This window comes from Prionailurus bengalensis, chromosome C1 (assembly GCF_016509475.1).
Source record: "Prionailurus bengalensis isolate Pbe53 chromosome C1, Fcat_Pben_1.1_paternal_pri, whole genome shotgun sequence".
Lineage (NCBI taxonomy): Eukaryota > Metazoa > Chordata > Mammalia > Carnivora > Felidae > Prionailurus > Prionailurus bengalensis.
Window position 1 is genome coordinate 8325767 of NC_057345.1, and position 22889 is coordinate 8348655.

Here is a 22889-nt window from a genome sequence, read left to right on the forward strand (position 1 = left end):
GGGGTATCAGCAGAGCCACGCTCCCTCTGAAGGCTGGAGGGAAACATCCTTCCCCGCCTCGTCCAGCTTCCGGTGGGGGCTGGCACTCCATGGCATCCCACGGCCACCTAACACCAGCCTCCCCGCCCCCCGCCCGCCGGCTTCACACAGCCTTCTCCCCTCACGTGTCTGTCTTCACATGGCATTGTCCTCCCTGTCTCTCTCTCTGCTTCTGTAAAGACATCAGTCATAGCAGATCAAGGGCCCACCCCACTCTGGTATGACCTCATCTGAACTGATGAAATCAGCAACAATCCCATTTCCAAATAGAGTCACGTTCACAGGTATCGGGTCTCTTTTGCGGGGGGGGGGGGGGGGGGGGGGGGGGGGGGGGGGGAGGGGGGCACACAATTCTTTTTTTTTATTAAATATAATTTATTGTCACATTGGTTTCCATACAACACCCAGTGCTCATCCCAACAGGTGCCCTCCTCAGTGCCCATCATCCACTTTCCCCTCCCCCCACCCCCATCAACCCTCAGTTTGTTCTCAGTATTTAAGAGTCTCTTACGGTTTGCCTCCCTCCCTCTCTGTAACTTTTTTTCCCCTTCCCCTCCCCCATGGTCTTCTGTGAAGTTTCTCAGGATCCACGTATGAGTGAAAACATATGGTATCTGTCTTTTCTCTGCCTGACTTATTTCACTTAGCATAACCCTCTCCAGTTCCATCCCGTTGCTGCAAATGGCCACATTTCATTCTTTCTCATTGCCAGGTAGTATTCCATTGTGTATATAAGCCACATTTTTTTTTTTTAAGTTTCTAAAAAAAATTTCTTTAATTTTTATTTTTTCAGAGAGATAGAGTGTGAACAGGGGAGGGGGCAGAGAGAGAGGGAGACAGAAACCGGAGCAGGCTCCAGGCCCTGAGCTGTCAGCACAGAGCCTGACGCGGGGCTCGAACCCACGAACCATGAGATCGTGACCTGAGCCGAAGTCGGATGCTTAACCGACCGAGCCACCCGGGGGGGCCCCAAACCACATCTTCTTTATCCATTCATCCGTTGATGGACATTTAGACTCTTTCCATACGTTGGCTATTGTTGATAGTACTGCTATAAACATTGGGGTACATGTGCCTCTATGCATCAGTGCTCCTGTATCCACAATTCAAACCATAAGAGCTTCCAAGGCTCCCAGTGGTCTGGTTCCTCCCAGTCTCTCTCATCTCCCATCACTGCCTTTCACACCCCTGATATCCGGCCATCCCCAGCCACTTACGAGTCCCTAGATGAAAGAGAAAGTTTTCTCTTTCTTCTGGGAGACAGTGTGCTGTTCCTGCTGCCTGGATGCCTGACTCATGTCCCACTGTCCACCTGCTGCCATGATTGGCCATCTTGGGGGACTCCTTGGTGAATAACTCCTCATTCATCAAGATTAAGGTTAGCTATCACCTCTCCCAGGAGCCTTCACTGACCCTCTGCCTTTGGGCTCCCTTAGTGCCCTGGGATTACCTGCCTTGTAGCTCACAGCCCATGGATGGGGGGTGGGGGAGTCTTTATCTCTTTGGCCTCCTCCTCAAGGCCTAGCTTGTAGGCTTTGAATGAGCAGGGTCTGTGTCTCAACTCTGCATCCTATTGGGCACGGGTGCCCGGTAAATAAATTATTGAATAAAGAATGCTATCAGCCGGTATTTATTGGGCACTTACTACATCTTCCTGCCAGGCACTGTTCTAAGCCCTTTACTTGAATCAACTCATTTGATCCCCCCGATAATCCTACAAGGTAGGCCGATTATTGTCCCCATTTTATAGATGAACAAGCTGAGTTCAGAATGGTTAAGCCACTTGTCCAAGGTCTAATGATTGGTCAATTGCAGAGGTGGGGATTTGAATCCAGCAGCCTGAGCGAGGACCCTACACCCTCTGCCTCGAAGGGCCATGCAGCGGAGCATCAGGGAGAAAATCACATACTTCAGGGTCCAAGAAGAGGCCCAGGGCACCAGTGCTATGGAGGCCAGGGCCCACAGGTGTGTCCTTGGATGGAGGAGGTGGCTTTATTCTTGTACCTCACTGTGCCGGGGCCCTTCGTCATCCTCTCCAAGACTGAGAGCTCCTGGGGGGCAGGAGAGGGTTCCGCCTGTATCTCCCCACCCAGTTTGGGCCGAGCCTGGCATCTCCAGGCGTGGGTCTGACCCCCTGGGCCTCTGTGTCCTCGGTCACACCGGAGCAGCCGCCCAGTGAGTCTCAGAGAGAGGCGGCTGGAAAGCTCTGTGATTCGCCAGCGGAAGCAGGAGCTTGGCTTTGGCGTCAGACCGACTGGTGCCTCCGTGCCAGCTCTGCTGTGTGTCAGCTGTGCAACCCTGGCCCAGTCACTTGAGCTCTCTGGGCCCTCGTTGGTTCACACATGTACAGTGGGAAAGGCAATGGGGAAGCTGTGACAGACGAGGAGGGGAGCGGAGCAAGCAGCTGGCGGTGATCATCGCGCCTCCCCGCCTCTCCTCTACAGTGCTCCATGCCGTCCTCCGCGGGGTGATGGACGCAGCCTCCGTTTCCCTGGCATTCAACTCACATACTTAAATTCTAGCCATTTTTCTTTTAAGAAATGAAGCAAAACACAGACAAACAGCCATTTAGAATCATGACTCCATAATCCAGGAATTCTCCTTCCGGTGCAATCTGTTCAGCAATTATTCTGTGAAGTGGAGGGAAAGCATCATGGGTAACTGCAGTACGCAAATTCCCAGGCAGGGAGGTGAGAGCCCGGCTTCTGCAGATTGGTCTTTTCTCCCCAGAAGCCTCAGCGTGTGCCCCAGTTTGGGAATACAATGTCCCATCTTGGTGAGTTCCAGAGGAGGGGTCTCTGCGTGCCACGGCAGGTGCCGGGGGGTGGGGGTGGGGTGAGCGGCAGCCAAGTCAGGACCAACACTCCTGTTTACTGCTGCTAAAATGGCCAGTGGATGTCCTCTGGGGACACCCATGCCCAGGGCCCCAGGGATCGGGCTGGGTCATTCACCCCAGGGCCTTGGAAATGCCCAGGCTTATGGTCAAACTCTGGCTCTGTCGCCTGCTGGCTGTGTGGCTTTGGGCAAGCCCTTTAGCCTCTCAGGACCTCAGTTTCCTTGGCTGTAAAATGGGCAACAGTGGTACTTACCCGGTAGCTGGGTGGCGAGGACTGAGGGTGAGCCCGGTAGGGCTCCGCATCACTTCTGGCCCATGGGAAGGGCTGGACACATGGCTCTCTGGCTGAGGAATCCCAGGCAGAGGAAATGAGAACCGCCTTGACATGCTGCGGGCAGAAAGCAGAGAAAAGAGCTGAGAGTTCTAACGGATCAGGAGAGGCTTCCCATAAGAGACGAGCTGGGCCTTGGATGAGGAGGGGCTGAATTCCTGTAGCGGAGGGAGACACAGCCATGAAAGCCTACTTCCTGAATTGGTAGAAGGTTTAATTGCGTATGAGGCTCCGCACACAGAGCTTGGCACGTAGTAGGTACTCGGTCCGTGTTCCTTTCTCAGGGCCCCGGGCTTAGGGCGTATGCACATGGGGCTTGGCACAGAGCACGTGCTGACTACATACTCCCCTTGAAAGGGTCGGCACATAGTAGGTGTGCTATATACATTCTTCTCCCTCACGGAAGACATGGCATAGAGTCGGGTTCATCCGATGCCAGGATCTTTCCCCTTCTCATCCCCCTTTTAAGAGCAGGGACTGTGCCCCGCTGCGTCCCACCCCTGGCCCAACGCACAGTAGGTGCTCAGTAAATGTGGACTGAGTGGGCCTCACTCCTTCCTCCCTCCCACTCTCCCGGGAAGGAGTCAGGCCAGACAGGCTGTGCAGGGCACTGGGGCAGCTCCCGGGCCCCACACCCCTCAGCCCCACGCCAGGCAGCACTGGAGGGCCTGGAGGGTTGGCGGGTGGGAAGTTGGTCAATATGCTGACAGAGGGAGGCACAGAAGGTGCCCTGACCAGGAGGGTGCTGGGGGCTCCTGAGGACATCTTGCCCCTGACACTGGGAATCTGGGCACCGCATCCAGGCACGTGGATGTTGAGCGTTTATCCTTATGAAGCCCAGGGCTTGGTGCTAGGGAGCCACAGATCCCCTGGGGAGACAGTCAGGGACATGCAAATGCAGACAGGAAGTGACCCCTTCTCCTGGCACATTTAGCTGTCCCTGCTGGGAGGCACAGGGGACTTCACGGAGAAGGTGACATTTGAGTTGGGCCTCAGTGGCTGCATTAGGATTAGTCCAGAGGAAGAGGCTAAAACGAGGGGGGCGCCTGGGTGGCTCAGTCGGTTAAACGTCCGACTCTTGATTTCAGCTCAGGTCATGACCTCTGGGTTTGTGAGATCAAGCCCCTTGATCTGCTTGGGATTTTCTCTCTCTCTCAAAAATAAAATACGTAAACTTTAAAAACAGATTTTTTAAAAGAGTGCATCAGGTAGTGGGAACAGGCTGTGCAAAGGATAGGGGTGTGAAAGGGCCTGAAGGTGGGGGTGGGTCACCGGCCCCCTTGACACATCTTTCCAACCCATGTGGATACACCCCCTTCTCCATTTCTCAGAGCCTGAGGAGGAGGAGAGAGAAAGCGCTGGGTTCCAGGGTCCGGGGCCTGCATCTGCCACTAACATGGTGGAGGGGCTTCAGAGATCAGCCAGCACCTGGGATGACAGTAAAGAGACTTAAATTTCAGCTGGAGGGCTGCACTGCCTGGGAGCGAGTGCTGAGGCAAGCCTGGGGTCAGTCCTGGCGCCTTGGGAAGCAGAGCTGTGGCGGATTGGCAGTGTCCGCCAGGGGGCGCTGTGGGGGTGACGGTGCCGACCTGGTCCGTCCCCCGCTCCCCCCCCCCCCTTTTACACAGTGGAAACGGAAGCCCCTAGAGGGAGAGTCCCCTGCTCAAGGACACACAGAGCCAGGGAGAGATGCCAGAACTCCTCTCCCCATTCAGGGTGCTTTCCTAGTGGTTCTCAAACTTGACCCTGCCCCAGAATCATCTGAGAGGCCGGCTGAAACACAGATTCTGGGCCCAACCACCAGAGTTCACATTTCTTTCTTTCTTATTTTTAAAAAATATTTATTTATTTTTGAGAGGCAGGGAGAGACAGAGTGCGAGCAGGGAAGGGGCAGAGAAAGCGGGAGACACAGAATCCGAAGCAGGCTTCAGGCTCCGAGCTGTCAGCACAGAGCCCGACGCGGGGCTCGAACCCGCAAACCTCGAGATCATGACCTGAGCCGAAATCAAGGGTCGGACGCTTAACTGATGGAGCCACCCAGGCGCCCCCAGGGCGCGCATTTCTAATAAGCCACCAGGTGATGCTGATGTTGCTGGTCTGGGGACTTTACTTTGAGAACCGCTGTTGTGCGCCAACCTGCCAGGCTGAAAGATAAGGATAACGCCATTTCTGAGAAATGGGGACAACCCCTCCTGACCTACCAGGATTGTAGTAAAGGGCAGATGAGGTCAAGTTTCGGGATGTCTTCTGTAAAGTTAAAGCAGCGGTCCTCAGCCTCGGCTGCACGTCAGGATCACCTCCTGAACACTGAGAAGTCCTGCTTGAAAAGAAATGATAATTACATGATGTGATGGAGCTGTTGGCTAATGCTCTGGTGGGGACTGTTTTGCAAGATAGAAGTGTATCATCAAATCGACACACTGTATACTTTAAACTGATACAGTGTTAAATGTCAGTTACATCCCGGTAGAGTTCTGCTGCCCAGCCACAGCCCAGGCCAATTAAATCAGAATCTCTGGGGTAGATCCAGGCCTCAGGGTTTTCCAAACCTCCCCAGGGGAGTCTAACATGCAGCCAGGCTTGGGAAACACAGGAGAACCTTGCGGACCTTGCAGGCTCACATTCAGTAGGTGAGAGATGGGACTGAGAGTCTGCATTTTTAACAAACGCCCAGATGTCGCCAACGCTGCTGGTCTATGGACCACACTTTGAGAAGCAAGGTCCAGAGGAGAAAGAGAACCTGCCGTTATCATCTCTGAGACTCTCATCCGATGGGTTCATCCTCATATTTGCAAACCTTGTTGCCTGCCCATTACCAGTGTGACCAGCATGTGGTTCTGATTGCACTGTGTCCATCCTCTCTGAAGCCCTGATGGGGCGGGGGCTGGGGCGGGGGGGGGGGGGGGAGGACTGGGACCATTCTAGAGCTCATCGCCCAAGGGCAGCCCCTGCAGGCCCCAAGCTGCTTTGTCAGGCAGAATCCAAGCACGCCATCCACCACTGGCATTTCCTTCATCTCCATATCTAGTCTTTAGCAAACTGCGTCAGATATGATAGATTTTTTGTTTGCAAACCTAGCCTCAAGGCTGGAAATTGACATCTCCCTTTCTCCAGATATATCCTTTGCATCCTGCTATCTTTTTGCCCACGATTGCTCCTTGTCAGTTGCCCATAAGGCATTTCAGCCAATTCATGCATTGATTGAGCACCTAATGTGTGCAGAGGAGATGACAATTTGCTCTATGCCCTTCAGCAAGCGTGTTACCCACCCCCAACTGAGAAGCCTGTGGGCTGGGACCTTGTCTTAGTCACCTTGATGTCCTGAGAAGGTAGTCCAGTGCCTGGCAAGTAGACTATGCTCAATTAGTATTTATTACATGAATGCTGCCTAATGTCAGGACCTCTTAGAGCCTTGGTTGGCTTCTCTGCCTATAGAATGGGAGTGAGAAGGCCTATTTTATACAAGTGTAGTGAGGCTCATCACTACTGGGGGAAGACTTCAGTTTTCAAGTGGACAGACTGAGGCCAATATATACAAGTAACAAGTCACCGGAGACAGTGGGACTAGAACCCGAGTGTATCATACTCAGGAACCTCCATGCAGAGGCCCCTTGCCTTCTGGGAAAGAGCGGCCGGGCCAGAAGTGAAGCCGGATCCAGGAGCTGTGGCCAGGAGGGAGGCCCTGGGGGCTGGAGAGGAACACAGCCAATGGCAGCCTCAGTCCTGGCAGAGAGAAGTGACCCAGGAGCCAGTTCAGCCACTGGCACCTTTGAAGATGGTCTCAGCAGGTGGGGAAGCCAGATCGAGGTGTGAGCTTCCATTCCCTTTCCTGAAATATCTGCTCAGAAAGGTCAGCCAGCAAGGGTGGGTGCCAATGCCAAGATGGAGGCTGGCACACTGGGCCAGGTGCCTGGCTCAGAGCAGTGCGGTCTGGGGCAGGCTTCTCTGCTGGCCGAATGCAGCTCTTCTAAGGGGTGTCCTCACCGTCCACCTCTCCCTCTGAGCAGTCCTGTGCTTTTAGACCCTTGTTTGCAGCAGCCTCTCCTTGCAACACCGCTTACACTGCCAGCTCAGACCCCATCGCTTCCTTGGACAAAAGGATAAGAAGGTGTTATGTACAAACACAATCGCGAAGGGCCATTGCGGAGACAAAGATTATACATCTCACCGCACATGGCCAGTCTACAGGAGTTGAAGGTACAGGACAAGTGTGCTGATACCAGTGGGGGTGCATACAGGCACCTTGGGTCTTCCCCTGCTCCATGCCCATAGCTTTGAGGCCCTCTCCGTACTCCTCTCAATTAGGCTTAGTCTCCAAGGGCTTCAACTCTCTGAGATTCGACAAATTTATAATTTTAAGCATCCTCGGCTTTAGGTGCCCCAAATCCCATGATTATAGAATTCCAAGACTATTTAATTAGGACCCCTCCAGTTATAAGTGAGAGAAAGCCTGTTCTACCTGATTTCATTGCTGAAAAGTCTCAAGGTAGGATTTCAGGCCTAGCTTGATTCAGGAGCTTAAGCCAAGTCCCTCTTTGTCCCTCAGGTCATGGTGAGGTTGGCACACTTTATTCTTGGAATTGACGTGGTGCCATGAGGGGTGCTAGTAACGCAAAGTCTATAGCCTCTCGGATTCAGGCCCTGCAAGAAAAATAGTCTCTTCCTGACTTCCTCTAACTCCTTATGTCATGCCCAGAAATTTGACAAAAGTCCAAGACTGAATTTTCATTGACCTGGATTTGCCATGGCCCTATCCTTGAGTCAATCACTATAGCCAAGGAGATGATGGGATGCTATGATTGGCTTAGGCCTCGGTCACATGTGCATCTTCCTCCCAATCACTTGGTCTAAAGGGGAAATGATGGTTCTCCATTGGAAATTGATGGGCTGCTATCAAAAAAAAAAATGGTGAACTGATGAAAATAGATAAAAATAAAGCCCCACACTGAGGTTCTGAAGCCATGTGGATGAGTGGTCCTATGAGAACCTGACTCAAAGCTTTGAGAGTTCCCTAAAGTTCACCTTTCAGATTTGGGACAATGGGTAGTGCTGGAAGACGGGGGTGAAGATAAATCACCCCCGTTTTCCACCTTTCCAAAGTTAAACAAACTATGTGCCTCGTTCCTCTTTCCTTACATCCAACTCTTGGAGCCTGAGCATTCTCATTACATTTCTTTTCCATGGTTATTTTGCAATCAGCATGGCTAAGCTTCAGGTGGAGAGGGTGGAGCTTCAGCTGAAAGTTCTGTGGGTAGTGGCTGCAGGGAAGGAAGTGGGAGGGACCCGTCTAGTGTCTTGGGGTGGAGGGCAGTCAGCGATCAATTTGAATCTGTAAAGAAGGAAGGTGGAGGCATAAATGTGGCATGGAAGACTGAATTATTGGTCTTAATGCTCAGCTTCCCAGACTGGTATTTTACATTTCACACCCTTGCCATGGCTACATGGTGAGCCGAGAGGCTCCTTCATCACCACGTGACTTTGGGCTTTGGCGGGGGACTTGCTCTTGTCAATGGGATGGTAGCAGATACAATGAGAGAAGAGCCCTGGGATATATTTACCTGCTTGTGCTCATGCTCCTGCATTTCTGCCATGCCCACAAACCTAATCAGGGTAGCTGCAGCTCCTTACAGGCCACGTGGAGCAGACATGAGCTAGACCACAACCCAAAGCAGAGTTCTCCAGTCAGATTCTAGACCCATGGGCAAAATACACACAGGTTAATGTTAAATGCCACCAAGACTTTGAGGTGGTTTGGTAGGCAGCGTGATTGTGGCAATAGCTGATGAATAAAGGTAGCAAGGAGGATTGGAGGCCCTGGGTGACGGGAGCGGGGGTGGCGGTGAGAGTGCATCAGCCCGTGTGTACAGCTGGGACTTTTAAGGGATAGGATCAGGAGTTGGGGGCCCAGGTTCTATGGCTCCTCAACGAAGTGCCATGTGATCATGGGAATGTAACATGTGACCCCAGCTTCTGGCCTCAGTAGCCGGGTCCTGGAGCAGGTGGTCCCTGAATTCCAGGCTCTGCTGCTGCTCGTGGCCCACCCCTCCAGGCCCCCAGCCCTTGCCTGGGAAGTGGCCCCCCTGCTGAGTCTTCTTGTGCCCCCACACCACAGACTCTATGTAGAAAACAAGCCACACAGTGATAAATGCACAAATAGATGTGTGAAATTGTTCCGGGAGCAAAGAAGAGAGAGAGCCGAAGACTCTGGGGGAAGAGTAGGCGTAGGGTTGGGGGGTGGCTCCATCATGGAAAAGGGATGAGTTGGGCCTTCAGGATGAGTAATATTTCAGTTAGTAGAGAAGAAGAGAAAGAAGCTTTCGGGGGGTGGGGGGGTGGAATGACGTGAGAAAGACTGAGAGGCATATCTGAGCGGTAGGGGGCTCTTTGGGGTGGGGAGGGGCTGCGGTGACAGGGCTGGAGAGAGGCCATTGGGAGGAAAGGGCCTTGAGCGCCATATTGGGTCAGGGCAGTGGGGAGGGTGGGGCCGTGGAGCTCTTGGATCAGCAGACCCTCCAGCAGGGAACAGAAGTCCTAGGGGCTTCCTGGGTGCCCAGGAGCCCTCCTGGCTTCCCAGAGCTCATACCAGGCAGGAGGGAGAGCAAGACCAGATTCAGGGCCCCTACAGGCTCCCACGGCCTGGGAGCCCTGCAAAGTGAGCCGGTCTGGAACGGGAACAATCAGGAAACTGTCAGAGTTAAAACAGGAGTGTTTTTGAAATAAATGACTGAATGGGAATGACGAGAGGAAGCAAGAGGGTGGGAAGTGAGCTCATCTGGGTCACAGCATTGGAGGGGCTGACTGAGCCTCAGAGCCCCAGTCTCCTCTTCTGTCCTAGGCTTGCGGCTTCAGTGTGAAACCCGTAGGCCTGGGAATCATTCAGAACTCGGCTCAAACCCTGTCTCTGCCACTCGCTAGCTATATGACCCTGGACCACTGACTTAACCTCTACCGGTCACTTCTTTTGTGAAACAAGGGTGACACTCTCCACTTTCTGAGATTGTCATGGAGGTTAAATAATAATGGCTGACATTTATTTATACTCTGCACGCTTATCATGGCTAAGCGCTGATCTCGGTACTTTCCACGCACGCCTACCTCCTCAACACTGTTTTAGGAAGTAGGTGCCATTATAAGCTCCTTTTACAGCTGAGGAAAGTGAGGCACAGAAAGGTTAGGTGACTTCCCCAAAGTCACACAGCTGGTAGGCGGCAGAGCCGGGATTCGAACACAGGTTGTTTTGCTCCGGGACTCAGGCTGGGGACGCATGCGTTCGACAGGAGATGATATGAGCAAATCGCACATCACACAAAGGACATGCGCAAAAATGCCAGCTGTGACCGTGTTACCTAAATCCTACCAAAAAGTATTTGGAAGAACAATTTCTGGGGAATTAGTACCAGGGGGACCATCCTGGGCCAGGGGGAGTATGTTTCTCTTATTCCCTCGACCCAAAATGAGATGGGATAAGGCAATGGCCTGAGGACTGTATACCAGGCATATCACACACACTCTCTTATTGGGTCCTCACAACGTCTGCTTGAGGTAAGTCTCCGTTTCACAGGTGAGGACGCTGAGACTCAGGGACTTGAGGCGACTTGGCCACCATCACCTGGCCAGTGGCATCGTTATAAATGGACTCCAGGGGCGTCTGGGTGGCTCAGTCGGATTAAGTGTCCGACTTCAGCTCAGGTCATGATCTTGCAGTTCGTGGGTTTGAGCCCCACGTCAGGCTCTGTGCTGCCAGCTCGGAGTCTGGAGCCTGCTTTGGATTCTGTGTCTCCCTCTCTTTCTCTGCCCCTTCCCTGCTCACGTCCTGTCTCTCTCTGTCTCTCAAAAATAAATAAATGTTAAAAAAAATTTTTTAAATAAATACATGGACTCCAGCCTGTCTGACTCCAGACTCCATGCGCTTAGCCACCTGCCCCGTAGGCCTTAATTATCCATGGATTGAAATGACCATGGTCACAAAATTCCCAGGGGATGAGGGGAGTCCTCTGCACTTGGCCCACTAACCCTTGGTCCTGTGCGTGTGCGTGTGCGTGTGTGTGTGTGTGTGTGTGTGTGCGCGTGTTGGTCTTGTTGCACTTACCTGACTTAGCAAAAGCATGACGAACAGCTGACTCTGGGCTGCCCATGCACACTCTGGGAAGGGAAGGATTGGAAGGTGCAGAGAACACAGCAATCCAGGTTGGGGGGGGTGGGTGGGTGGGAGGATGAAATCAGCTTAGAGCTTTAAAGGAAAATCAAAAGACAGAAAAAAAAAAAAAAAGCCTCTACCAAACAATCCTTCCAAGGCTGAAGGGAACAGTTCACACCACCTCTGGCCTTCCTTCCCCGTGTGTGATGAGGGGCTACCGTGCCTGACAGAGCCAAGGGACAGCAGAGTGTGGGCTTGGAAGTCAAGCCTTACCTCCTGACCTCTCTGAGCCATATTTTCCTTATCTGTAAAGAAAGAGGATTATTCTCCCAAGGGCTGTTATGAAGACCAAATAGGAGGGTGTAGGAAAGACGCTTGGTACGGGGCTGGTCACACAGTAAGTGCTCAACAAATGTTGGCTGTGGTCGTTATCAAGGGAAGGAATAAGTGTAAAGGAGGTAAGGCAGGGAGCGTGGGAGTGTTTGGGGGTGTGAGGGGAGAGACAGGAAGGAAAACCAGGGGGAGGAGGACAGGGAGGAGGAGGAGGAGAAGGAGGAGGGTGTGGGGACTTGCTACCAGTCAAGCTCCCCAGGCACAACCAGCCATGCTGTCCTGGCCGGGACTGCTCCCCATCATGGCCATTAAGACTATTCATACATTCCTCCTGCATCCTGCTGCCACATCTGCCAGATGGGGTCCCGGATGCCAGTGAGAACAGCTGTCTCCAGACGTGCCCGGCTGCAGAATGAGGACTCAAAGGTGTTGGGAAGGACACAGAAGGCTTAGAGGGGTGGCCAAAGAGACTGTGCTGTCCACAGGCAACTACACCACTGCACTCACCCGCCCTGGGCCTTACTCTCCTCATAAATGAGAACCTGGGAGGCGTCAGGTGATGGCAGTCAGGCAGTGTGTCCACAGCCAGCGGCCCTGGCCCCTGCATCTTGTCCTGGAAGGGATGACTATGACCCTGTCCTCCTGGGTCCTGGGGACCGTCCTTCCATTTTGCACGATGGCCCTTTCTAGTGTCCGTGGGAGAATGTTATCAGACAAAGCAAATCTCAAATTGGAATGTGAGCTCTGTCTTAGCATGCTTCCCGCTGCAGACTGGGACTCAGAGAGAGGCAGTGACTTCCCTAAGGAAGAACAGGGAGATTGGCTTACTTGTGTTTTAGACCTAGGATGAGCCCCAAGGGCCACATCAGGGGACTCTGGGAGTGGGCACCGAACAGGGATCTATTCATCAGGGAGCAGTAGAGTGGAATAGATAAAAGTAGTATCTCCAACAACAGGCAAATCTTGGTTCAAATCCTCTCCATCACTGAGTCTTCCATGACCTTAACCAAGTCCCTCACCTCTCTGACCATCAGTTTCTCCATCTGAAAAATGGGAATAATAATGTGGTGAAAAGTCTGGGCTATAGAATCAGGCTGCCTGGGGTTGAGTCCTCAGTGTTTACCCGCGGTGTGACCTGAAACAGCTTACTCTCTGAGCCTCAATCTCCTTCCCTGGTCAGGAGGATGATACCTCCTCACGTCCTGGGGCAGTTGCGAGTTTCGATGAAGTAATGCGTCTATGGAGCCGGGCGCTCAACAAATGGTAGCCACTAATTATTAACGGTGCTGATGTTGTCAGCGGCATTCCCTTGCTGCCTAAAATGTATTTTAACTGCCCATGCACTGATGATCTCTTTACCAGCCCTTCATTCCAGCTCAGGGGTCCTGGCCACAGAGTTCCCTGGCACAGAACATTCCCCACCCTGCCCACGCTGGACGTGCTGGAATAGGAGCTGGCACAGGAGCAGCCCATCAGAGCCGCGCAGATTTCTGACTGGGAAAATGCCAGAAAAGCTTTTTCTTGCTGTCACTGCTGAGGCCCAGATGGATCCTGGTGGCCAGGGTTAAGGCTGGCTTGGCTCCTGGCGCCAGTGGGCCAGCCAGGCTGACTGAGGCAAAGGGAGGCACTGGCCAACTTGTGCCAGGAAGCCGAGGCCAGAGGGACAAAGGGTCAGGGTAGGGCGCGGGTGGGGGAGAGGTGGGGCTGGAGTTCTGTGCTGAGTCATGAAAGAGCTCACACACAGGCAGGTGCACTGAGAGCCTTAGATGCTGCTGGGAAGGGGCTGGGAGACAGGCCCCATACACGACCCTGCTCTAACCCTTGGGCAACCCTGCTGGACAGAGATGCACACCATGCGGAACCGAGTTATTCCTGAAGCTCAGCACTGCTCACGCTGAGCAGCACACCATCTCTGAGGATCCAGCTCAGTGGCCAAGTCCATGTCCCTTATCCCTCTGCCCTCCCAACCATGGCCCAGGTGTTTGGAGGGTGGCACCCGCCGCTGTCCATGGTCCTGAAATACCTGCCCAATCAGGATTGTGCTGGGAACTTCTACTCAGCCTCTCCCAAGTGGTTCTGAACTAGGTGATGATCTTTATTCCCTGTCTTGATGAAAGGTAAGTGGTTTCTTTAACAGATGCAGAACCGACAGATTGGTGACTCTAGGCTTAACTCTTTATTTATGTAACCGGTTTCATGTTCTTTTGGCGGGTCCGTTACATTTATCACTGCTGCCTTTCACCCCTGAAAAATTGGGGGTTCTATACTCCCCATGGCCTCCTACCATTCCAAGTTCATTCCTTCTGTTCACACCCTCCTAAAAAAATTAGTTAGAGGGGCTCTCAGTGCCTCTCAGAACAAGAGGCCAGAGTGGGGAGGGCACCAGGACCACAGTGTAAGTTAGAGCAAACCTGGGGTCAGCATCCAGGTCTCCCAACTCCCCATCTACCTCACTCCCTGTTGCCTCCCACTTCCACTTCCCTGCCAAGGGAAAGGGGACCCACAGGAAGCACAGAATGTCCTGCCAGGGCTCTGTCCATATAGAACAAAATAGCTCCTATTTATTTCCAGATCCCTCCGTGCCACCCACTGTAGGGCTATGCACTTCTGCACAGCATTTCCCTTCATCTCCCTTCATGGAGAGGTGTGACCACCGTCCCCAGTTTGCAGATAAGGAAATGAGCTCAGAGACATGAAGGGATTTCCCCAAAGCCACGAAGCTAGTACGTGACTGGACTGGGGTGTATTTCTGATCTCTCCCTTGCCACTACTCAGCAAACCTACTTCAAACCTTCAACCTGGAGGCTGTACTCCCTCCCACACAATGGGACAGTATTTGGCTAATGCCACACTGTCCGGACCTTTGGCACGGTCTTTCTCTTCCCTGCCCTGCTATGTGTAATGCCCCCTTAGGGTCTAACCCTTCAGTGACTTCCACTCTTGAAAACCTCAGGAAAACATGGTTTTCTCCAGATGCTGGGGTCAGAGCAAAGGCCCCCTAGAAACATGGATGGGGGTTAAGGTGGGTCTGTAGAGTTGGGGGAGGATTATGCAGCAGAGTGAATATTGATGAAGCTGTAATTGGCTTTTTTTTTTTTTTCAGAGCTTAGGTGTCCGCAGGCCCAAGCACTGGGGCTAATTGTTGCAGGCAATTAATAACTTGGATTGTGTTCACTCTGGCGCAGGCTGCCTGCTTCCTTGGAGGAGGCAGGCAGGGCTGCAAAAGAAGTGGTCTGGCTGCTTTCAGAATTCTGGAGGCAGGAGGAGAGGGCTGCCATCTGTCCAGCCTCCCCCAGGCCCTGTCTTGTAGCACCCCCATCCCCAGACTTTTCTCTCTTCTCTTGAATTATTGGCCCCTCTATCCTGTGCCCCCCACAAACTCACAGCCGTCTCCTGAACAGAGCTCCAGGCAGAAGGAGGCTGGGGAGAAGAAAGATGATGCCTTGGGAGAAGCTCAGGACTGTACCCAGGGAGGCCCGGGGCCAACCCAACTCTCCCACTAATTTGCTATATGACCTTGAGTCAGAAATTCATCCACCATGAACTGGAGCAAGTTTTCTGAGCTCTTTTGCATCCATTATATCAAACGAAGTGCAGTCAACCCTGAAAGTCATGGAAAGAGGGATTGATCTTTCTATCTATCTCTAACTGTATATAACCATAACAACATGTAACTATATATATGACTAATTATCAGATTGTTGCCTATAAATCTGTGCTCCACCTCAGCTGAAAAGATACTTGCAGGCATATTACAGGCACAGGTCATTATACTCCCATTTTGCAGTTGAGGAAACTGCGTCTCAGAGAAGTGAAGTGACTTACCCAAGGTCATACAATTAGTAAAAGACCCCAATATCTAGCGCTCTTTCTAACACACCCTAGTTCACTTGCCTCTCATCATTGATTTCCTGGAGAAGGTGAGACAGGAGGTTGGGGCCAAGAGCTCCAAAATCAGAGTGTGAGCGGATGGAAGAGAGAATTACTTTTAAATGTAATTATTCAATTCCCTGATGCTGGAACAATGGAGCAGCAGTCTTAATCTACTATACTTTTCAGGATAAACACCTCCAGCCCTCCCATTTACTCTTCCCCTCAGCTGCTCAACCATCTGGTGAGAGGACATGGTTTGTACACAATCCGCCTCATCAGGGGTGGGGCAAAGAAGTGAGAAGTGTTATGGTCACCTCCTGGTGACCTCTAGCTCAACAGGAACCTATCATCATCATCACCACCACCTAATATTTATTTAGAGCTTGGTTTGTGCCATGCGCTGTGCTAAATGCTATTTGTACACTGAGATTTACTCATCCAATACACTTTTTATAACCACCACTATGAGGTAAGTACTTTACCATCCCCATCTTATAGACGAAATAACTGAGTTCAGCAAGGTGAAGGGACTTGCCCAAGGTCACGCAGCTGGTAAGGGGTGGAACAGAAATGCTTTCTCGCGAGTGGTGGAGTCAGAAGCTGACTCCTTCAGACATCGTTGGAGAGAAAATGAAAATAGAAATAAAGGGTCAGGAACGAAGGACAAAGCAGCCCTTTATAGCTCAAGCCCCTTACAAAAGAAGCTTTTCAATTAGTCGTGAAGATAGAGTACAAGGGAAGCCGCTTATCGGCACCAAGAGGCATTTAAATCAGACTCAGGAAGAACTTCCAGCAGACAGCACTGGCGTGGGGGGCTGGGGGGTGGGTGTAGAATCTCATTCTCTGCAGCCTTTCTGTTGGGCAGATCATTGAGGTAAAGGAAGCCTCAGGGAGGTACCCTGAGTTTGGGGGGGGGATCTCTGACTCCAGCGTCCCCAGTCGCCCCCTAAACAGGCATCCTGCAGGCAGAGTGGGGAGTGGGGGGGGGGAAGGAAGTCTGAGGATGAGGCCCCGCGAGGAGGCTTCTCATGACTTTCCACACCCGCGCCAGCTCCCGCTGCCACTACCAGCCCCACTTTATGGCAGGCATATTTCAAAGGCCCGGTTCCATTTGCATTTTTAAAACTCTGCTGATGGCCTGGGAAAATTGCATCCTTTCAGTGTTCCTGGGTACCACACTCCTCCCTCCCTCCTCCCCCACTCCGTTGGCCTCCGCCTCTGCATCCTCGGTACCCAGAAATCTCTGGCCAAGGGCAGAGCAAGCCCACCCCTCACTAGAGATCATCTGGAGGCCCCTAGAGGCAGGGAGGGTGCGGGGGAGAGTGTGGCCAAGGTGGCCACAGCTGTGGCTAGCTAGGCTGCATGAAATTGGGGCCCCAAACCACTAAAAATCTTCCCTAGGGGAGAGGGGACTGTGTCCCCAGGATGGGCTGAGGGTGGTTCACACCATGGGGCACACAATGGCATTCCCTGCGGATCTGTCAGACTGAGAGGAACAGTGCAGGAGCCTCAGAGAACTTTGAGAAGGCTCCTGGAAGCAGCCATCCAACCAAATGAGAAGAGTAAGCCATTCCCCCAGCAAAGAAAACCCTTTGCTCTCAGCTGGGCTTGGGAACACATTTCGTGTCTCCCCTGTTGCTCCCTTAAAAAACAATCTTTGCCCCGTTCTCCTTCCTCCCGCCCTCTCCCATGGCTCCACATTTTCTGGCTTCTCTCTGGGATGTGGCAAGAGAGACCGGAAGTGTGTGTGTGTGTGTGTGTGTGGCGGGGGGGGGGGGGGGGAGGGGGTCCTGGGTCTGCTCTTTTGTGCTCCTATGTCAGATCTGGCCTCTGATCTTGGGGTAGCAACATACGCACTCCCCACTTCTCAGAAGATGCCTCCTGTCTCTGTCTCTCTCTTCCCTTATAGCTCAGGGTGGCACCCTTCGAGTCAGGAGCTGTCTCCAACTCAAAGTCTTCAAGGCCAGATGAAGCCACTGGGAGTCTTCTAACAGGCTTGGCCAGTCTGGCAATGGTTCCCTTGAGGATCCTGAGCACATGGGGAATGAGTGCCGGGGCAGGGACACTGGCTCGGGCCATTTGCTTCTGCATAGATGAGCTCTCGAGGCATCTAGGGTCATAAATACCAATGTGTCCAGTTGGCAGCGAGCCAGTGGGTACAGTTCCCTGGGACTGCACACCAGAGAGACAGAGCAGGAACGGCAGGTGAGTGACAGGGTGCCACGCAGCGCCTTAGAGTTAGACATGCCCTCAACTCAGCTTTCCTCTTTTAAAGAGAAGGGCTGGAGAAACTGGGTTGAATACCTGCTGTGGGTGCGGGGCTTGGTGTTTCATTTTGGAACTCTCTGGTGTTCTCATCTCTCCTCTAAGCTGGGAGCTTGCTGCAGGAGGAGGTTCTGATTCCCCATCTCTGTCTTCCCTGCTCCTCCCAGCACACAGTCTGAGGATGCACGATAAACTCCCGGCTCACCCCTCACACAACAGTGGCACTGGCCTCCCTTCTTTCTGGTTTTTGTAAGTAAAACCTCTCCATCCTGCATCTGGGGTCCTACAGCTCCCTGGCTTTTGAGGCATCCGCCTCCGCTCTCCCCTGGTGACAGCAGTGCCAATGCCCTCTGAGCCCCGATGAAGAGAAGAGGGTCAGGCACCCGTCTCTGTTCCCCAGCCCCTTCTCCTTGTGGTCTTTCGGGCAGGGGTGTCAGGCAGACCATGTGCTAGAGCTGGAGGGATGCCGGGTCCCAGGGGCTGGCGTGGCTCTGGGCTCTGGTGCCAGAGAGGTGAATGGAGAAGGAGAGAAGAAGGGACGGCGCCAGGAGCCCGAGTTTGGCAGCTCCCTCCGGAGGAGACCTGGGGACGCCCTAGAGTGTCCAGGCGGCTGGTGATCTGCCAAAGCTGCGAGGACTGGGAGAGGAGCGAAGACGGGGGAAGAGACCTGGGAACCTACGAAACTTGGGGGCGGGGCAGGAGGCACAGCCTGGGCCGTTTGCAGAGGCGTGGACCCACCCCCAGGGGTCGCTGCGCCACCCGCAGCCCCGCCCGCTGGCAATGGGAGCCCGCTTGTACCACCGCGCGGCTCCCGCAGGGGGAGCGGCGGCCACGGCAGCGCCTGGCGGCGGGCTCCAGGGACAGCAGTGCGCGGCGGAGCGCAGGCCCTTGCCGGCCACTGATGCAAAGCCAGGCGGCGTGGAGGCCTGAGGCGCCAGTGGCTAGGAGGCGGCGCGGCTCTAGAGCCTGCGCCCGACACCCCCATACCCCGTGGTAGGAGCCGGGACCCAAACAAAGGCGGGCGGCGAATAAAAGGCGGCGGCGGCGCCGAGCGCTCGGGTTGCGCGCTGGGGACCAGTCTCAGCACTAGGCTGTGCGCGGTCTGCGCTCTCTGGAGCGGAGCGGGGAACTCGGGCCTCCTGCAGCTACGAAGAGCATCTCCCTGCGACTTCCGCGAGGGGACAAGTCCTCACGGCGGGGTGGCCGCAGCCCCCGGCCCCTCCGGTGCGCCTCCTTCCCGCGCCCGCGGCTCAGCCAGCCCAGCTTGGCCAGCCGAGGTGAGTGCGACTGCCCCTGGGCGCCATCCGGGTCGGGGCTGGGGGGATGCATCGCTCGGAGGAAGGGACAAGCCCTCCGCGCCGCTCCCACCCCGGCCTGCGCGGGGCTGTGTGTGAAGTTCTCTCGCTCTCCAACCAGCCCTGGGTGCAGGCCTTGGCGCCCCCCCCCCCCGCCCCCGCCGGGAAGGCCAGCCGGTAGTGGGCAGAGCCCGGAGCTGGCCCCCCGTGGCCGGGCTCCAGCTCCGCACCAACTCCTCACGGGGCGGGAGCAGCTTCGTTCTGCACGGGCCAGTTTGAGGTCCACAACGGGCGAGGCTTCCGATCTCCCGGGAGGCTTCACACTCCGGCCCCCTGCTCGTCCTCGCGGGTGGATGACTGATTCCGTAAAAGTTGAGTCAGTCTGAAGCCGCCCCGGATCCGGCTCTCGGCCTGGCTAGAGTGGGAGGGAGGAAAAGGTGACTGACCTCCTCTCCATCCACTCCCTACCTTAGCGCACTCATGCTTTCACCCAGACGTTTCCCGAGTCCTGGAAAGCAATGAACCTAGCTGCAGGTCCAGCCGGGCGCGCGGGAGCTCTGGGGCAGACTGGGCAGGCGGCGGAAGCCGATCGCGATAGGGGAGCCCCGTGCCCTGCCGAGAACGCGAGTGAAGGTGGAGGTGCGGTGGGCAGCGGGGCCGTAGTGGCGCGGAGGGTTGGGGTAAGATTCCTGGTGCGATTGGCGCGGAGTCCCCCGAGCCAACCCCGCCGCTGGCAGAACTTTTCCCAACTCCCCCGGGGGTGGGTGGGGGGGACCCGCAGGTGGACTAAGAAGGCGCCTCCAAGAAAGACTTGGAGGCTTCCTTTCCGCGGCTCCTGTCTGCTACACAGCCGGCGCCAGATTCCCGCGTCCCCCTGAGGCTGGGCACAGGTCCCCTCCCATCCAAGCCCAGGGTCAGCACCGCGGACAGCGCCGCGAGGCGGCCTCCGAGACCCACAACCCCCGCGCAAGCTCACGGACCCACAGTCCATGCGCACACCCACGCAAATCTACAGACCACAAACAATCCCCACACAGATTCATAGTCCACTCACGCAAACATACATCCATTCACAGCCCACACACAGAGGGAAGATCCACTCGCACGTGGACACACTCAGGTCTCCCCACAAGCACGAGCATCCAGGCGGGCATCTTCACTCCGGATCCTGCTGTTCCCCGACATCTTACTAAGCCCCAGACTCCGGAGCTCGCCCCTGGGTGCTCACAGGGGTGCCCAGCGATTCACAGAGCTGCTTGGGCTCCCCGTGCACACACACACTTCCGGGCGGGGTGGGGGGTGGGGTAGAGGAGCAGCTACCCCCTCTTTGCCCCCCGCCCCCCCCCCCCCACCAATGCAGACCTGAGCAGAAAACCTGGCATCTGCCAAATGGAAGGAAGAGGCTGTGGCCCAGTGGAATCTGGGCAGAAGCCTGGCCTTAACAGAATCTTGGTTTTATTCTCAGAATCCATTTTGCTTTGCTCACCGCCCCCATGCCTGCTCCCCTTCCTCAAATGTACTCCAGACAAATCTCCTACAACCAGGGTACACACCCCTCTTTCTGCATCATTTTTTGCTTGCACTTTCTCTTTGTTTCCCTGCTCTGTTCTCCTCTCCCATGTGTATCTCCCCCCCCCCCTTTTTTTGTCTTTCTCACCAGTTCCTCCTTCCCAGCTGCCTTCACTCTCTCCCCAACTTTCCTTCAGCCTGGGTCTGATCCAGTCACTCTTTGCTCCCATATGGACACAGATGACCCTTAGGAGGAGCTGACTCCATTCTCTGGGCAGACTCCATGCCTCCACTCCCCTCCCCTTGAAAGTCTGACAGCACCCCTCTCCCTGCCCATGGCCTCAGCCGCTTCCAGCCCCTCCCTGGGAATGTTTCTAGGACTGGATGCCCCAGAGCCTCTGCAGTCTCTCCAACAGGCTGGGATTCCTCTGTTGTGGAATCACAGCAAGCCCTCACTCCATGGGGATTTTGAGGCATCCAGTACTCATGTTCTGGCTTGCCCTTTGATACCTCTTCTGCTATTGCCCTTAAACTCCAGAAACTCTGTTGGAAGAGGAAGCATCCCAGTGTGATGTGGTAGAAGAACCACTGGAGTGGAAGTGGGGGGACCTGGGTTCTAGTCTCAGCTTGGCCACAGTCTCCCAGTGTGTTCTTGGGCAAGTTACTTCCCTTCCCCGAGCCTCAGGCTTCCCATCGGTGCAGGGCTGGCTGAAGGGACCCTCAAGAGTCCCTGTTTGGTCCTAGTGATGTGGAACATTGACTCACTCTTGAGTGTGGGTGGGATTGAAAACATGGTTCTAACCTCAGGGGTTATGGTACCTTCCCCTCTGCCCAAAGCACCCACCACTGGTGAATTCTTTCTGTCCCCTGAGCAGTGGATGTTAAGATGATTTCCTTTATAGGGCCAGAGATGTCGAGTAATTTTCTTGAGGTCACATTGCTGAAGTGCAATCGCCATTGGGGCAGACATTGATTCCCCTGTCAGTATGTCTTCTACGTGAACCACTGATTCTGCTGGCGGATGCTTAGTGGATGAATGAATGAATGAGTAGAAACGGAGGAACTTAAGCCTGGACCTCCTGCCCCTCAGAGCCTTGGAATCATGGTTTAGGCTCTTTTGTCTGACAGTTTAAGCATTTAAACATCTCTTTGGTCTCTTCATCACCCCTTCCACTCACCTGGTCATCCAAAGGCAGATGGAGTTGTCTGAGCGAAGGTCCTTCCTCCTTGAGTTAAGGTCAATTCTGGGCTGCTTGTAAATGACCACAGAGAGGGGACTAGCTGAGAGCAGCTTTAGAGGGCTGCCTGGTGGGTAGGGTCTTGGCAATCAGCCCCAAATCCCTAAGACTTGACCAAGTCGGCTGTCCGTGGGCAGCTGGCCAAGACCTGAGACCAGGAGGCAAGACAGTCACTGCTGACATTTGACTGAGCGGCCACTTCTTACAGCCCCATGAGCTGAGTACTGCAAAATCACCTTTACAGATGAGCACAGTGAGATGCTGAAAGATGAGGTGGTTTCCCTAAGGGCAGTCTTCCAGCCCACTGTCAGTCATAAAAATAGGAACCCAAAAATGGTGGTGGTGGTGGTGACAGCAGTTGATAGTAACATTACTGGTGTTGATAATGACGGCCGTGTTATTATGATTTTGGAAGCTCAATGATTAGTCTCTTTGGGCTTCTTCCCCCTCTTTGAAATTGTTTCCCCACCTGTACCTCTTCTACTCTGCCCCCCACCCAAATATGGGGAAACCCAGGGCTGGGCCAGGAGGCAGGAGTGTCTGATTGTCAATGGACCCTAGCTGAGAGAAAGACTGTCATTTTAAATCCTCCTTCCCCACCAGAGCATGTCTCCTGCCAGAGGAGCCGGAGTGGTGTCACAGTCTGTCAAAACACCCTTCCAAGCTGGGTTCCAAATGCAAAGCCCAGGGAAAATAAATAAAGAGGGCAGTGTCGGCCCGAAATAGAAACATGCACCAACTCACAAATATGCATGTTTTCTGAAAGTCGCATTTCACGGGCAGACAGTGCGGCTCACACGCCAGCTGCTCGACAAAAGCCAGAGGCACGGGTACTGCCCGGATAGCCCAGAGAAGGTGGCCGAGCCTCCCCTGGTGAGTGAGCTCCCTGCCTGGCCACGGAGAGACCAGACGGCCGCTTCTGCTCCTTCCAGCTGGAAGGCACACGGGTGGGAGGGGTGCAATTAATGTGTGTCTGTAGGCTCATCAGAGCTCTTTGGAAATGGGCATCATTCAAGGCTAATGGCCTCAGTCC

The 22889-nt window shown here is 54.2% G+C and overlaps 1 protein-coding gene across 1 annotated transcript in view; it reads left to right on the top strand.

The window, feature by feature from the left end:
* The first annotated feature begins 18693 nt into the window (after positions 1 to 18693).
* DISP3 (dispatched RND transporter family member 3) overlaps positions 18694 to 22889 on the top strand; it is a 57594-nt gene continuing 53398 nt past the window's right edge. Inside the window, exon 1 of the mRNA XM_043573745.1 lies at positions 18694 to 19091. The gene's annotated coding sequence lies outside the window, so the exon portion shown is untranslated. The remainder of the gene's footprint in view (positions 19092 to 22889) is intronic.